The sequence below is a fragment of the Odocoileus virginianus genome, chromosome 2 (assembly GCF_023699985.2).
Source record: "Odocoileus virginianus isolate 20LAN1187 ecotype Illinois chromosome 2, Ovbor_1.2, whole genome shotgun sequence".
Taxonomy (NCBI): domain Eukaryota; kingdom Metazoa; phylum Chordata; class Mammalia; order Artiodactyla; family Cervidae; genus Odocoileus; species Odocoileus virginianus.
Genome location: NC_069675.1, coordinates 70,986,347 through 71,000,455, shown reverse-complemented (window position 1 = coordinate 71,000,455; position 14,109 = coordinate 70,986,347). Strand labels below are relative to the sequence as shown.

Genomic DNA, 14,109 nt, shown 5'->3' with positions numbered 1-14,109 from the left:
TTGGTTGATTGTTTTGAAGGGTCTGGGCCTCTTGATATTTCTAGGTTGCAAGCTTCATCAGCTCCAAGTCTAGAGCATATGTGGCACAAAAGAAAACCCATAGAACTCACCACCATGTTGTTTTCCTTAGATCTGGTGATTTCTAACTGATCCACCTTCTTCTCTCCACCTTTAGAGTCTACTTATGTTTGTTATATCAATATTTGTTGTCCAGACTTTTTAGTTTTACTTAGTGGGAAGAACAGGGAAAAATATTATCTATTCTGGAAGACCTTAAGTACTTTAAATTCTTAATTGTTTAATTTTCAATATAATTAAAGTACCTTTTAGTCTGTTTGCCAAATGTTGATTGAGTAGAATTTTATCAGTGTGCCTCACTTTTAGGGCTATAAATTTTTTTAAATGAAAGTATGACTTACCATCTAGAAATAGAAGTTTTAGAATTAATCTTTTAGTCTTATTTTGGAGGAAGAGCAACAATTTTCTATATAAGTCCCAAGAAGGCTTATGTATTAATTATGTATATCTTAATAAATAAAGAATAGTACTTTAAATATATTAAATTTATTTACTGCCACTACCACCCCCACTTCCATTTTCTTAGTAGATTACATTAATTTCATGCAGTTGATCCAAATAGCTCCAACTGACTGTTTAATTATTCTCCTGATTTCAGGTTCTCTTACAGCTACATCAGAGATTGAGTTAATATGCTAAGAAATCACTAAATCCTGCTCTGAGGGGTTTAGAAATAAGTTGGGTAAGTTTAATATCATCTTAAATACTACCTGGATTTTTCTAGTGAATTCCTGATTTGGACCTGTTATGCGCCCTGCATCAAGCTGGACACATTGAATGGAGAGCATGTTCTCACTTTGATTTTGCTCTTTGCTTATGGAGCTTCTCAGTTTTCTTTTGGATCAGGAGCCCCTTGGAAGGTTTGCATAAAGCTGTTGTCACTTTTCACAAACATTCATAGATATTCAGAGAGTTTGAGGACCTTCTGAAATCCCCCAGAGTTCACAGGCCTTGGGTCAAGTGTCTGCTCTGTAGTTTTTAAGACACTTTTACTTGCTTTGTTGCTCTTTTATTAATAAATATCACAAGAGCCCTGAGAATTAGTGGCTTGTATTCATATTTAATAATGAAGAAACCGGTGCTCAAAGTGGTATGTGGCTTATCCAGTCGTGTAGCTATGAAATGCGAGTGTAGAACTGACGGCTTTCTAAATTGTGACAGTTTCTCAGGGGGCATCAACATTCTCTAAGGTTCTTGGTACTTACTGTCAAATTGCTTCCTAATAAGGTAGAGTTATCTTTTCCTCACTGTCAGGAAATGAACATGCCTTTTCACCACGTTATCACGTTGAGTTTTTCCCCACACCATTGTTTCTTAAACTGATATGTAAATGGGTATATATATTTATTTTCAGATTCTTTTCCATTATAGGTTATTACAAGACATTGAATATTGTTTCCTGTGCTATATAGTAGGTCCTTGGTTTTTATTTTATATATAGTAATGTGCATCTGTTAATCCCAGACTCCTAATTTATCCATGTCCCCCACCATGCTATACCCTCTAGTAACCATAAACTTGTTTTCTGTGTCTGCAAATCTGTTTCTGTGTTTCAATAATAAGCTCGTTTATGATTCTGTTTTTAAATAAACTCGTATAATTTTTTTTACATTGATATAAGATGCTATTCATCTGACTTCACTTAGTAAGATAATCTCTAGGTTCATCCATGTTGCTGCAAATGGCATTATTTTATTCTTTTTATGGCTGAGTAGTATTCCATTGTATCTGTGTACCACATCTTCTTTATCCATTCCTCTTTTGATGGACATTTAGGTTGCTTTCATGTTTTGCTGTTGTAAATGGTGCTGCAGTGAACACCGGGGTGCATGTATCTTTTTGAATTAGTTTTGTCCAGAAATGGAATTGCAGGATCATATGGTAATATGCAACCATTAACATATGGAACCATTTTGCCTTTTTGCATTTCTTTTTTGGGGGGGTGGTCTTGATCCCTGCCTGTGTACAGTGTCACAAACCTCCATGCATAGTTCTTCAGGCACTCTTGTCTATCAGATCTAATACCTTGAATCTATTTGTCACTTCCACTGTATAATCATAAGGGATTTGATTTATACCTGAATAGTCTAGTGGTTTTTCCTACTTTCTTCAATTTAAGTCTGAATTTGGCAATAAGGAGTTCATGATCTGAGCCACAGTCTGCTCCCGGTCTTGTTTTTGCTGACTGTATAGAGCTTCTCCATCTTTGGCTGCAAAGAATATAATCAATCTGATTTCGGTATTGATCATCGGGTGATGTCCATGTGTAGTGTCTTCTCTTGTGTTGTTGGAAGAGGGTGTTTGCTATGACCATTTTGTTCTCTTGGCGAAACTCTATTAGCCTTTGCCCTGCTAAGGGCATTCATTCTGTACTCCAAGGCCAAATTTGCCTGTTACTCCAGGTGTTTCTTGACTTCCTACTTTTGCATTCCAGTCCCCTATAATGAAAAGGGCATCCTTTTTGGGTGTTAGTTCTAGAAGGTCTTGTAGGTTTTCATAGAACTGTTCAACTTCAGCTTCTTCAGCATAACCGGTCAGGGCATAGATTTTTGAGTTACCGTGATGTTGAATGGTTTGCCTTGGAAACGAAGAGATCATTCTGTCGTTTTTGAGATTGCATCCAAGTACTGCATTTCAGACAGTTTTGTTGCCTATGAGGGCTACTCCATTTCTTCTAAGGGATTCTTGCCCACAGTAGTAGATATAATGGTCATCTGAGTTAAATTCACCCATTCCAGTCCATTTTATTTCACTGATTCCTAAAATGTCGATGTTCACACTTGCCATCTCCTATTTGACCACTTCCAGTTTGCCTTGATTCATGAACCTAACATTCCAGGTTCCTATGCAATATTGCTCTTTAGTGCATCGGACTGAAAAAGGTCAGTTTTCATTCCAGTCCCAAAGAAAGGCAATGCTAAAGAATGTTCAAACTACCGCACAATTGCACTCATCTCACATGCTATCAAAGTAATGCTCAAAATTCTCCAAGCCAGGCTTCAACAGTACGTGAACTGTGAACTTCCAGTTGTTCAAGCTGGATTTAGAATAGGCAGAGGAACCAGAGATCAAATTGCCAACATCTGCTGGATCATCAGAAAAGCAAGAGAGTTCCAGAAAAACATCTATTTCTGCTTTACTGACTATGCCAATGCATTTGACTGTGTGGATCTCAACAAATTGTGGAAAATTCTATGGGAATACCAGATCACCTGACCTGCCTCCTGAGAAATCTGTATGCAGGTCAAGAAGCAAGAGTTAGAACTGGACATGGAACAACAGACTGGTTCCATATTGGGAAAGTAGTATGTCAAAGTTGTATATCGTCACCCTGCTTATTTAACTTATTTGCAGAGTACATGAGAAATGCTGGACTGGATGAAGCACAAGCTGGAATCAAGATTGCGGGGAGAAATATCAATAATGTCAGATATGCAGATGACACCATACTTATGACAGAAAGTGAAGAAGAACTAAAGCGCCTGTTGATGAAGGAGAGTGAAAAAGTTGACTTAAAACTCAACACTCAGAAAACTAAGATCATTGCATCCGGTCCCATCACTTCATGGCACATAGATGGGGAAACAGTGACAGACTTTATTTCTTTGAGCTCCAAAATCACTGCAGATGATGACTGCAGCCATGAAATTAAAAGACACTTACTCCTTAGAAGGAAAGTTATGACCAATCTAGACAGCATATTAAAAAGCAGAGACATTACTTTGCCAACAAAGGTCCATCTAGTCAAGGCTGTGGTTTTTCTGGTAGTCATGTATGGATGTGAGAGTTGTACTGTAAAGAAAGCTGACCGCTGAAGAATTGATGTTTTTGAACTGTGGTGTTGGAGAAAACTCTTGAGAGTCCCTTGGACAGCAAGGAGATCCAACCAGTCCATCCTAAGGGAAATCAGTCCTGTACATTCACTGGAAGGACTGATGCAGAAGCTGAAACTCCCAATACTTTGGCCACCTGGTTGCAAGAACCAACTCATTTGAAAAGACCCTGATGCTAGGAAAGATTGAAGGTGGGAGGAGACGGGGACAACAGAGGATGAGATACATCACCAACTCAGTGGACATGAGTTTGAATAAACTCTGGGAGTTGGTGACGGACAGAGAGGCCTGGTGTGCTGCAGTCCATGGGGTCACAGAGAGTCGGACACGACTGAGTGACTGAACTGACCTTAAGGTAATTCTATTTTTAGTTCTTTAGTAGTAGTAGTGAAAGTCACTTAGTTGTGTCCGACTCTTGCGACCCCAGGGACTGTAGCCAACCAGGCTCTTCTGTCCATGGGATTCTCCAGACAAGAATACTGGAGTGGGTTGCCATTTCCTTCTCCAGGGGATCTTCCCAACCCAGGAATTGAACCCAAATCTGCTGCGTTGCAGGCAGATTCTTTACCAACTGAGCTATGAGGGAAGCCCTTTTAGTTCTTTAGAGAACCTCTATACTCTTCTCCATAGTTGCTACACCAGTTTACATTTTCAGCAATAGTGTAGGAAGTTTCCCTTGTCTCCACACCCTCTCCAGCATTTGTTATTTGTAGACGTTTTGATGATGGCCATTCTGACTGGTGTGAGGTGATACCTCACTGTAGTTTTAATTTGCGTTTCTCTAATAATTAGCAGTATTGAGCATCTTTTCTTGTGCCTGTTGATCAGCTGCATAAATATTTTTTGTTTAATCTTTCAGAATTTTTTAATGATGCTATATAGAAATCTAACTTTTTTCTTCTAAATTGGGTAATTCATTTGGCTAGCATTTATTGAATGTTTCTTTGGTTACCCACTGTTTGAAGTCTCCCTTTATCATATAAAAAATTCCCATATATTTATATATGTATTTGTCTGTACAATGTTCATTTGATCTTATTCTGTATTGCTATGTGTTTATCATACTCTTTTAATGTTACATTATTTAAAGTAACTTTTAAGTTTTCTCTTCCTAGACTTTTAAAAATGTTTTGATTTGAGCGGAAACTAGTATCTCTTTATTGTCTATACTTCTGCACCTTAGTGGAATCTTCTGTCTCTGTACTCTTGGGGACTTTCCTTATGTTCTCTGGCTCCCAGGAGTCTTTCCCTGGCTTTCTCACTAGATCGCCGAGTTTCCTTTCTCTCGGTAGTGGTGCCCACCCCCACCCCCCAGCCCGCCACGCTTCAGTGTTGCACAGTTACACCCCCAGAGCCCTCCTCGGTTGAAGGAATAAGGGGGAAAAAAGGAGAAATGAGGCTGCCTTCCCCAACCGCAATACTCTTCATGCCACCCTGGCTCCTTTTTCTACTTTCTCAGGAGATTGGAGCCAGTTTTCTCTTAGGCCTTTAGGTTTCCTGCCTCACTTGTATAGCTTTATGACTTGTACTGGCTTCAGAGCAGGTGAGCAGAGAAAAAAAAGAAAAGGAGCTGGGAACTCCCCATCCCAAACATTTACACTTCCCAGCTTGCAGAAGCCCCTTTTATTCCAGTGAGAAAGAGGGAGTTTCTTTTACAGTTGTTGCTGTGTGCACCTGCTGTGTAATTCTGGGACACGACCCACCCTCATGTCAAAGTGGTAAACAAGAAAGGATTTTTAAAATAGCATGAACTCACTGCCAGATTGATTGTTCTTCACGTTTTGACTTCCCTCCCCAGTTTGCCTGCCATTGTTTATTTTTCAGAGTTCTCAGGTAGCTGCTTTTAGGATTCTCTCCAGAGTTTTTTACTAATTGTAATCAGCAGGAGAGTTATAATGGGTTTTTACTCCATCTTGGCCTTCACTGAAAGTAAAGATATTTCATTTTGAAAATAATTTTTGTTTTTATTTTCTAAAAATTCTTTCTTTTTCCTTGGTTACTACATTTTATGACAGTTTTCTTATTTTATGGATATATTGTCCTGAATCTCTGAAGATACCAGTTAAAGAACATTTTATTTCTTTTTGTTGCCTTACTTTCTTTTTTATGGGTCTTTGTGCCTTTGCTTTTTTACCTTAGTACCTCTTTTAGTTTTTATTAAGTAGCTGATGATTCTTGGCTTGCTCTTGTTCAGTTGCTCAGTCGTGTCTGACTCTTTGCGACACCAAGGACTGCAGTACACCAGGTTTCCTTGTCTGTCACTATCTCCCAGGGTTTGCTCAAACTCATCTCCATTGAGTTGATTATGTCATCCAACCATCTTATCCTCTGTCACCCACTTCTCCTGCCGTCAGTCTTTCCCAGCATCAGGGTCTTTTCTAGTGAGTCTGCTCTTCACATCAGGTGGCCAAAGTATTGGAGCTTCAGCTTCAGCATCAGTCCTTCCAGTGAATATTCAGGGTTGATTTCCTTTGTGATTGACTGGTTAGGTCTCCCTGCAGTCCAGGGTACTCTCAAGCATCTTCACCACCACCACAGTTTGAAAGCATCAGTTCTTGGCTATTCTTCTTTATAGTATTTTTAAATGAAGGTCTAAACCAGTGTTTGTCCAACTTCTGTACATGTAACGGTCACTTGGGGACCAAGTTTAAATACAGATTCCTACCTTATTCTCAAAACATCTGATTCAGTATGTCTGGGTGGAGCATTTAAACAGTTTAGATAATTCTGATGCTGGTAACATCTTGGTAACTGGTGTAATTCTGTAAAGGTCAGTTCTCCTCTCCAGAAAATTGTATTCTCCACTGAATATTATCACTGACCACATGACTCTGCCAGTTGGTTTCCCACTTGCTGTGGTAAATGGGATGTAGAGTTCCTTTTTTCTTTTTTTTTGCAGCTGCAAAGACAAGGCTAACAAACTTCTGCTGTAAGTGAAAGTGAAAGTCGCTCAGTCATGTCCGACTCTTTGCAACCCCATGGCCTATACAGTCCATGGAATTCTCCAGGTCAGAATACTGGAGTGGGTAGCCTTTCCCTTCTCCAGGGCATCTTCCTAAACCAGGGATTGAACCCAGGTCTCCCACATTGCAGGAAGATTGTTTACCAGCTGAGCCACAAAGGAAGCCAGGAATACTGGAGTGGGTAGCCTATCCCTTCTCCAGGGGATCTTCCCAACCCAGGAATTGAACCAGGGTCTCCTGTGGATTCTTTGTAGGTGGATTCTTTACCAACTGAGCTATGAGGTAAGCCTCTGCTATAAGGAAGGGATTTATCTACAGGGAAAGTTCTGATTAGTTCTGTGTTGTCTTCCCTCGATCACAGTCTATTGAGATTGTCCCTAACCTGCTATTATCTCCAACTCAAAGTTCATACTATAAGTCCTCTGACAAAGACTTTAGACTCACAGTAAATGCTGTGGTCAGCATTTACCGTTTATCATCAGAGTTTTTATTGGTTATCTTTGGTGATTTTTCACTTAGTTATTCTGTGGCTTGACATGAGGTGTTTGAGGAGAAGAAGTGGATACTCAGTCTGCCATCTTGAACTGGAAATCCGTTGTTACTTTTTAAAGTGATGTTGATTTCTAGTATGCCAAGAAGTGTTTCTTTTGAATTCTTACATAAAGCAAACATCATAAAGTCGGTAGTAGGATCATAACTTATTCCTACTGACTCAGGTATATGAAGAAAATACAGCTTCTTTATTTTTCTAAAAGTCCTGTTTTCCTTTTGATGAACCCTGGGTATTGGGTAACTGGAGGAAGAGTACCAGTGTTATTCCAAGCTGGTAAACTAAGTCATATCTAGTAATTTGAATTGATCTCTTTGGATATTTCAGTCTCTGTTTGAATACTAGTTAATCAGGTATCATCTCTTTTCTCTCGCTTTCCCACAAGGAAATCTGGGTTTATGGATGCTTGTGTGACCTTGTAGTCATGGAAGGGTACCAGAACCATCAAGTCCATGTGCTGTTTTCTCTGGTTTCTTACTGGTCTCTCCTTTAAAGTAACTGGTCAGGCTATTTCCTGGAATTGTGCCTACTGTGGTGCTACCAGCACTGTCCTAGAGTATTCTTCAGATGTCTGAAGCTGAAGTTTACAGCTAAGTTACTCTAGATCTGTTCTCTTGGTTCCCAAGATCTATTGCCATTTGCCCAGGTGTCATGGATAACCGGAGAAGGCAATGGCACCCCACTCCAGTATTCTTGCCTGGAAAATCCCATGGATGGAGGAGCCTGGTAGGCTGTGGTCCATGGGGTTGCTAAGAGTTGGACATGACTGAGCGACTTCACTTTCACTTTTCACTTTCATGCATTGGAGAAGGAAATGGCAACCCACTCCAGTGTTCTTGCCTGGAGAATCCCAGGGACGGGGGAGCCTGGTGGACTGCCGTCTATGGGGTCACACAGAGTCGGACACGACTGAAGTGACTTAGCAACAGCAGCAGCATGGATAACCTGAGGTCTGGTTTGGGATTCCCATTGACTCACTAGCCAGGTGGTCTCTTTTCCAGGCCTCTGTTGTGGAGCAGCTTTGCCCCTGTTACAGGGACCTCTTCCGGCAAACTTAAAATCAGTATCTTAAGTTACCTTTCTGCACTAGTTTAGAGCACCGAGGAATTTCCCAGAGCCTTTTATGGCACATAGGACAAAAAGGAGACCCAGAGCAGGTCTCACACCCTTCCTCTATCGGATTGGGCTTCTGTGCATGCTGCTCTGGTGTGGCATTCTCCAGCTTGTGCTGGGTGTGTATGTGCTCAGTAGCTCAGTTGTGTTCGACTCTTTGGCCCCTCCCCCCAGCCCCCTTGGACTATAGCCTTCAGTCTCTTCTGACTGTGGAATTTCCCAGGCAAGAATACTGGAGAGGGTTGCCATTTCCTTCTCCAGGGGATCTTCCCCACCCAGGGATCAAGCTCTCTTGTGTCTCCCGCATGTGCTGACAGGTTGTTTACCACTAGTGCCCCCTAGTGTATGAGGGGGCCAGAGTGTGTATGAGGGGAGATAATGGCTTGGTGGGGGTGGGCAGTGGGGGTACACAAGATGTTTCTGGAAGGCTGTGACTTTGCACTTACTCAACAAGAAGCAGAGCAGAAACCATTCTAACTCCCAGATTTCCTCGATCTTTCAGACATTCTTTTTCTTTTGCAGCCTCAACCTGGACTGGGTAAAGGAAGTCCTGGTCTGATCACTTGCTTCTCCTGTCTCAGTCTTAATGTCTTTATCCCACAGTCCTTTGGCCAGAATCAGGATTTGTTTGGTTTTTTTTTTTTGGCTGTGCTGAATCTTCATTGCTCTGAAGGCTTTCTCTAGTTGCCTTGAGTCGGGGGCTACTCTCTAGCTGCAGTGCACGGGCTTCTCATTGCAGTGGTTCTCTTGTTGGGGCGCACAGACCCATGGGGCTTCAGTAGTTCTGACACGTGGGCTCAGTAGTTCCAGCTCTGGGGCTCCAGAGCACAGGCTCAATAGTTGTGGCCCATGGGCTTAGTTTCTCTGCAGCATGTGGAGTCTTACTGGGATCGAACCCATGTCTCCTCCATTGGCAGGTAGATTCTTCACTGAGCCACCCGGGAAGCCCCAGAATCAGGAATTTGAGGCTTTAATTTGCAGTCTCTTGGTTTCATCCTCCTTCTACCCTAGGTAGTAGGCATTATGTTCCAGCTATCATGAGCAAAAGAGATATCTGCTCTCCAAAGTGAAAGAAACTGCACTCTGAGTCTTTCAAGCTTGGTCAGAAAACATTAGTGTAAAAAAAATATCTTTCTTTGGGAAAACCAGACTTTCAAAACTTACCTTGCTGCAAAATCCTTTCTTTAACTCAAAAGGCAAATGTTAAATATTATTTTTTTATGTATCTAAACTTCTCCAAGGAAGTGGTTGCTACTTGTAGAACAGTAGAAAAGTTAGTAGAAGGAAATGCAAATGGGAGAAAATATAACTATTTTCCTAATCATTAAGGTATATCTACCCTCATTACTCTTCTTTTTAAAAATTTCCTTGTTTTTCCTTATACATTTACTCTTACCCTTTTATTCTGGTATATGATTATATTTCTAAAACATACTAAAACATACTTTAGTTTTTATTTGATTTATATTAAGCCTGTAATTTTTGGATCAGTTTGTATCTTAATAATAGTTTTCCCAAACAGGAAAATAATCTGTCTGTATTTTTTCCTATCTTTAAAAAACATTTATCAGTAAGGTTTTGTAAAAATTTGAAACATGACTTTAAAATACAGAGCTAATATTCTTTTTTACATGATTTTTTTTCTTTCTGTTTTTTGTGTGTGTAAGAAAACAAAATCCAGTTTGCAACTCTGCTTTGTGGCTCTTTGCTGTGTGTTCCCATGGTACTTTGTTTATTTGTTTTTTCTAAAATTCCTCATATTTGTATTTACTTGGGTGGATCAGGTCAAGGGCAGGGACTCAGGTAGTGCTTATCTTTATTTGCCTTAGTGCCTAACAAATTCCTGCTCCTAAGAGGCTTGGGGGAATTAGCACTTCCTATACTCCTTCCCTGATTTATTTTTCTCCATAGTACTTACTGTATTGTAACAAACTACATTATTTACTTGTTTTATTCATCATCTCTCTCCTCTCACTAAATTGTAAGTGCCACCATGGCAGGGATTTTTAACTGTTTTGCCTACTACTGTATTTCTAACACCTAGAAGAGTACCTGGAACAGAGGTGACCAGTGATTATTTGTGGAATGATTAACTAATGAATTGTTCATATTTAGATACTTGCCTGAATTATACCATATGATCCATAAAATATGATAGGTATAACTGCTGATATGGAAAAACATTTATGTAATCATAAAACTGTAGAGTTCAAAAGCTAGGAAAACCTTAGTATCATCTAATTCTGTCTCACTTTGGGAAATGACCAAAAGGTGAAATGACTTGATTTAAGCCCAGGGTCAGTTATTTGTAGAGATGGAACAAGAAGTGAGAACTCCTGAGTAAAATTTAATAGTTAATATTGATATTTGGATATGTGGTAGGAAAGATGTGTGATTATGGGTAAGAAAAGGGAATCAGAAATTAGGTATATGTAGGCAAGTGACTTGATCTCCCAGGCATCAGCTTGTTCCTCTGCACAATAAGAATAATTCTACCTTTCTTACAGATCATTCTGAGACATGTATGAGACAAAGCATATTAACTTAAGAATGCACACTGCCTGGCACTTGGTGAAGGCTCAGTGAAGGTGGCTCCCATTATTACTATTTGGAATATTTTTTTTGATATCCCAGTAAATACCATTTAGGTTTTATTTTTTCCTTCATAGCACATTAACAGAAATTACAATTGTGTATTTAATGTCTCTTTTCTCTGTTAGATTGTAAGTTTCATAAAGGCATATTTATTGTGATGTATCCAGTTGTCTTACACAGTGCCTGAAACATGATAGACACTGTATATGTATGAATTAATTAACTTGAGAAGGTTGCTAAGAAGTTTGAAAAGAGAAACATTTGATGAAAACCTTTTGACTAACAAAGGTTAAGAAGAAAAAGTTGGGCAGCTTTATATTAAAGCTATAGGTACCTTCTTAGTCTCAAATCAGATACTTCTAAGGAAGCTTATGCTTTTAATTTGTTTTTCCCAAGTAAACTGCTCTGCTGGAAAGCAAATTCACTGACTTCCTGGCAAGGATATTAGTTGAGTTTATAAGATACTGTTCGTTGTAAAGGACTGAATTAGCTTTTGGGGACCACTCTTGGATAAGATAAACTGATCCATTGAAGACTCGATCTGTGGGGCTAAGCGATTAAGCACCTCAATAACAGTCTTGAGGCCGTTGTCCAGCCATCAGTCTATCTATCTCTTGTTACTTTACCTAGCTTCATTTGATGAAAATCAGGAAAACTGTTTTTCTCCTCAAATTGCTATCCCCTCCTACTTTTTTTGTACTGTTTGGAAGCAGTAACCATGGTTACTAGTAAGCTCCTTGGAGCTTTGAAAACATTAGTCAGTTTCACAGCTGGAGGTAGAGTGATCTAGATAAAAGCAAAAGAAAAAAGCTGACTGTGGTTTTTTCCTTCTGTTGGAACTGAGTTCTTTCAATGGGGAGCACTTCACATAAAGTGAAATGTTCTTTATTCCCACCAGAGTAGACCATGTTTTCATTTAAATTAACAGTAGGCTAGCACCTGGCTCCTTTTTAGAGTCAGGAAAGGGAGGAAATGCTACCACTCACCTGCCCTCCACTTGAATCTCCTCCCTCTCTACCCTCTTCTCTCCTCTATTTCTTTACACCTCCCCAGGGCCAGTAGTGAGTGAAGTAATACTGACATTTGAGGCCCAGATGGGTAAGGTTATGAAGTTGCAGCTTTGGATTAACAGGGTGGGTAAGGGGAGGAGTGAAGGAGTACCAAAATCTTGGTACAATGGTGAAGTGAAAGTCTCTCAGTTGTGTCCGACTCTTTGCCACCCTATGGAGTACACAGTCCATGGAATTCTCTGGGCCAGAATAGTGGAGTGGGTGGCCTTTCCCTTCTCCAGGGGATCTTCCCAACCCAGAGATAAAATCCAGGTCTCCTGCACTGCAGGCGGATTCTTTACCAGCTGACCCACAAGGAAAGCTCAAGAATATTGAAGTGGGTAGCCTATCCCTTCTCCAGTGGTATAGGAGTACCGGGAGCATATTTGTGAGGACCAAGGACCACCTCTTGTGAGAGGGCCAGAATAAGTGATTTCTAGAAGTAAATTTTGAGGGATGGTGGTGTTGAGAAGAGAAAGGAAATCTATATTTATTAAACATCTAGTGTGTACATCTGAAGCTTCCCAGGTGGCACAGTAGTAAAGAATCCACTTGCCAATGCTGGAGAGCCAAGAGACATGGGTTCAGTCCCTGAACTGGGAAGATCCCCTGGAGTAGGAACTGAACTGAGGAAATGGCAACCAATTCCAGTATTCTTACCTGGCAGTCTCATGGAAGAGGAGCCTGGCGGGCTACAGTCCATAGGATTGCAGAGTCAAACACAACTGAGTTACACACACACATGAAGTATCTGCATTTGTAGTTTCTACTGTATTATGCTGTCTCTTATTCTAGACTGTGAAAGGACTCTGAAAAATTTAGAATAGCTGATTTATACCATCTTGTTTCTTGGTGTGATCTAGACCAGGAGTTGGCGGACTACAGTCTGTGAGCCAGATCCTGCCTACAGTCTGTTTTCAGTAAAGTTTTATTAGAACATAGCCACCATGCCCATTCAGTTTTGTGTAGTCTGTGATTGCTTCTGCATGTTGAAGGCAGAATTGAGTACAGAATCCTGTACAGAGACTGGATAGCCTGTAAAACCTGATGTATTTGCTGTCTGGCCTTTTACAGAAAAATCTGCTAACCCCTGATCTAGATGAGCTGGATCAGTTCTTGGACCAGGTATGGGAAGGGTTATATTGAGAGGAAACACACTCATAGGCTGCACTCCTGTGGACATTAGAATAGTGGCATCTTGAAGGGACGATGCTGAAGATGTGGATAAAAGTGGTGGGCTCTCTGGCCATTTTCAGTCATAAGCCCAAATCTAACTTGTGAGAGGAAACATTAAATGTGATCTTTGTATTTTGTTTTCGACATTTCTTTGCCATCTTCTGTTCCTACATACACAGCCGTGTCTGTAGTCTCAAATGGACTTAACTCCAATTCTGTTTCTTACACTTCCATAAATGTAAACTTAACATATTTTAATTGGAAATGAACTTGGAGATCATCTGCTCCAATATCCTTATTTTACAGACTCCAGAAACCGAGTTCCTAAGAAGTTTTCCTATACCTGATGTCACAAAAGCAGGTTAGTTGCAAATCCTGGGAATAAAGCTCTGATTTTTTGACTAATTTCCTGCTGTCTTGCATAGAGGCATTTACATATGGAGACTACCCTCACCCATATATCTGCAGCTCTGAGAAATCTTTTTAGAAATCTAAAGAAACCACCAAAGGGGAGAGAAGTGCTAAATCTAGATTCTAATTTAACTTTGCTACTGGTTATCATTTTTAGTAAGTGTACCAATTTTTGATAAACAGAAGACTCTAGAAGATAAATTAGGCTTGTAAGGATGACTATAAGTTAGGTTCCAGATATTTGCTGGGAAATATGCAAGTTATTCGAGTAAACACAGTTAATTCCTCAGTAATTTGTAAGTAAAACATTGTAGAAGCAAGAATCCCTGTTGCTATAAGTG

The 14,109-nt window shown here is 40.1% G+C and overlaps 1 protein-coding gene across 12 annotated transcripts in view; it reads left to right on the top strand.

Annotated features, from left to right (window-relative positions):
* The window catches only part of NCOA1 (nuclear receptor coactivator 1), a 208,772-nt gene that overhangs the window by 68,763 nt on the left and 125,900 nt on the right, over nt 1-14,109 (top strand). For 2 of the 12 annotated variants that reach the window (XM_020870498.2, XM_020870496.2), the window contains exons 4-5: nt 677-760; nt 13,664-13,718. The exons of 7 other annotated variants lie outside the window; for them this stretch is intronic. The gene's annotated coding sequence lies outside the window, so the exon portion shown is untranslated. The remainder of the gene's footprint in view (nt 1-676; nt 761-13,663; nt 13,719-14,109) is intronic. 3 more of the 12 variants (XM_020870502.2, XM_020870495.2, XM_020870503.2) reach the window with 2 other exon arrangements.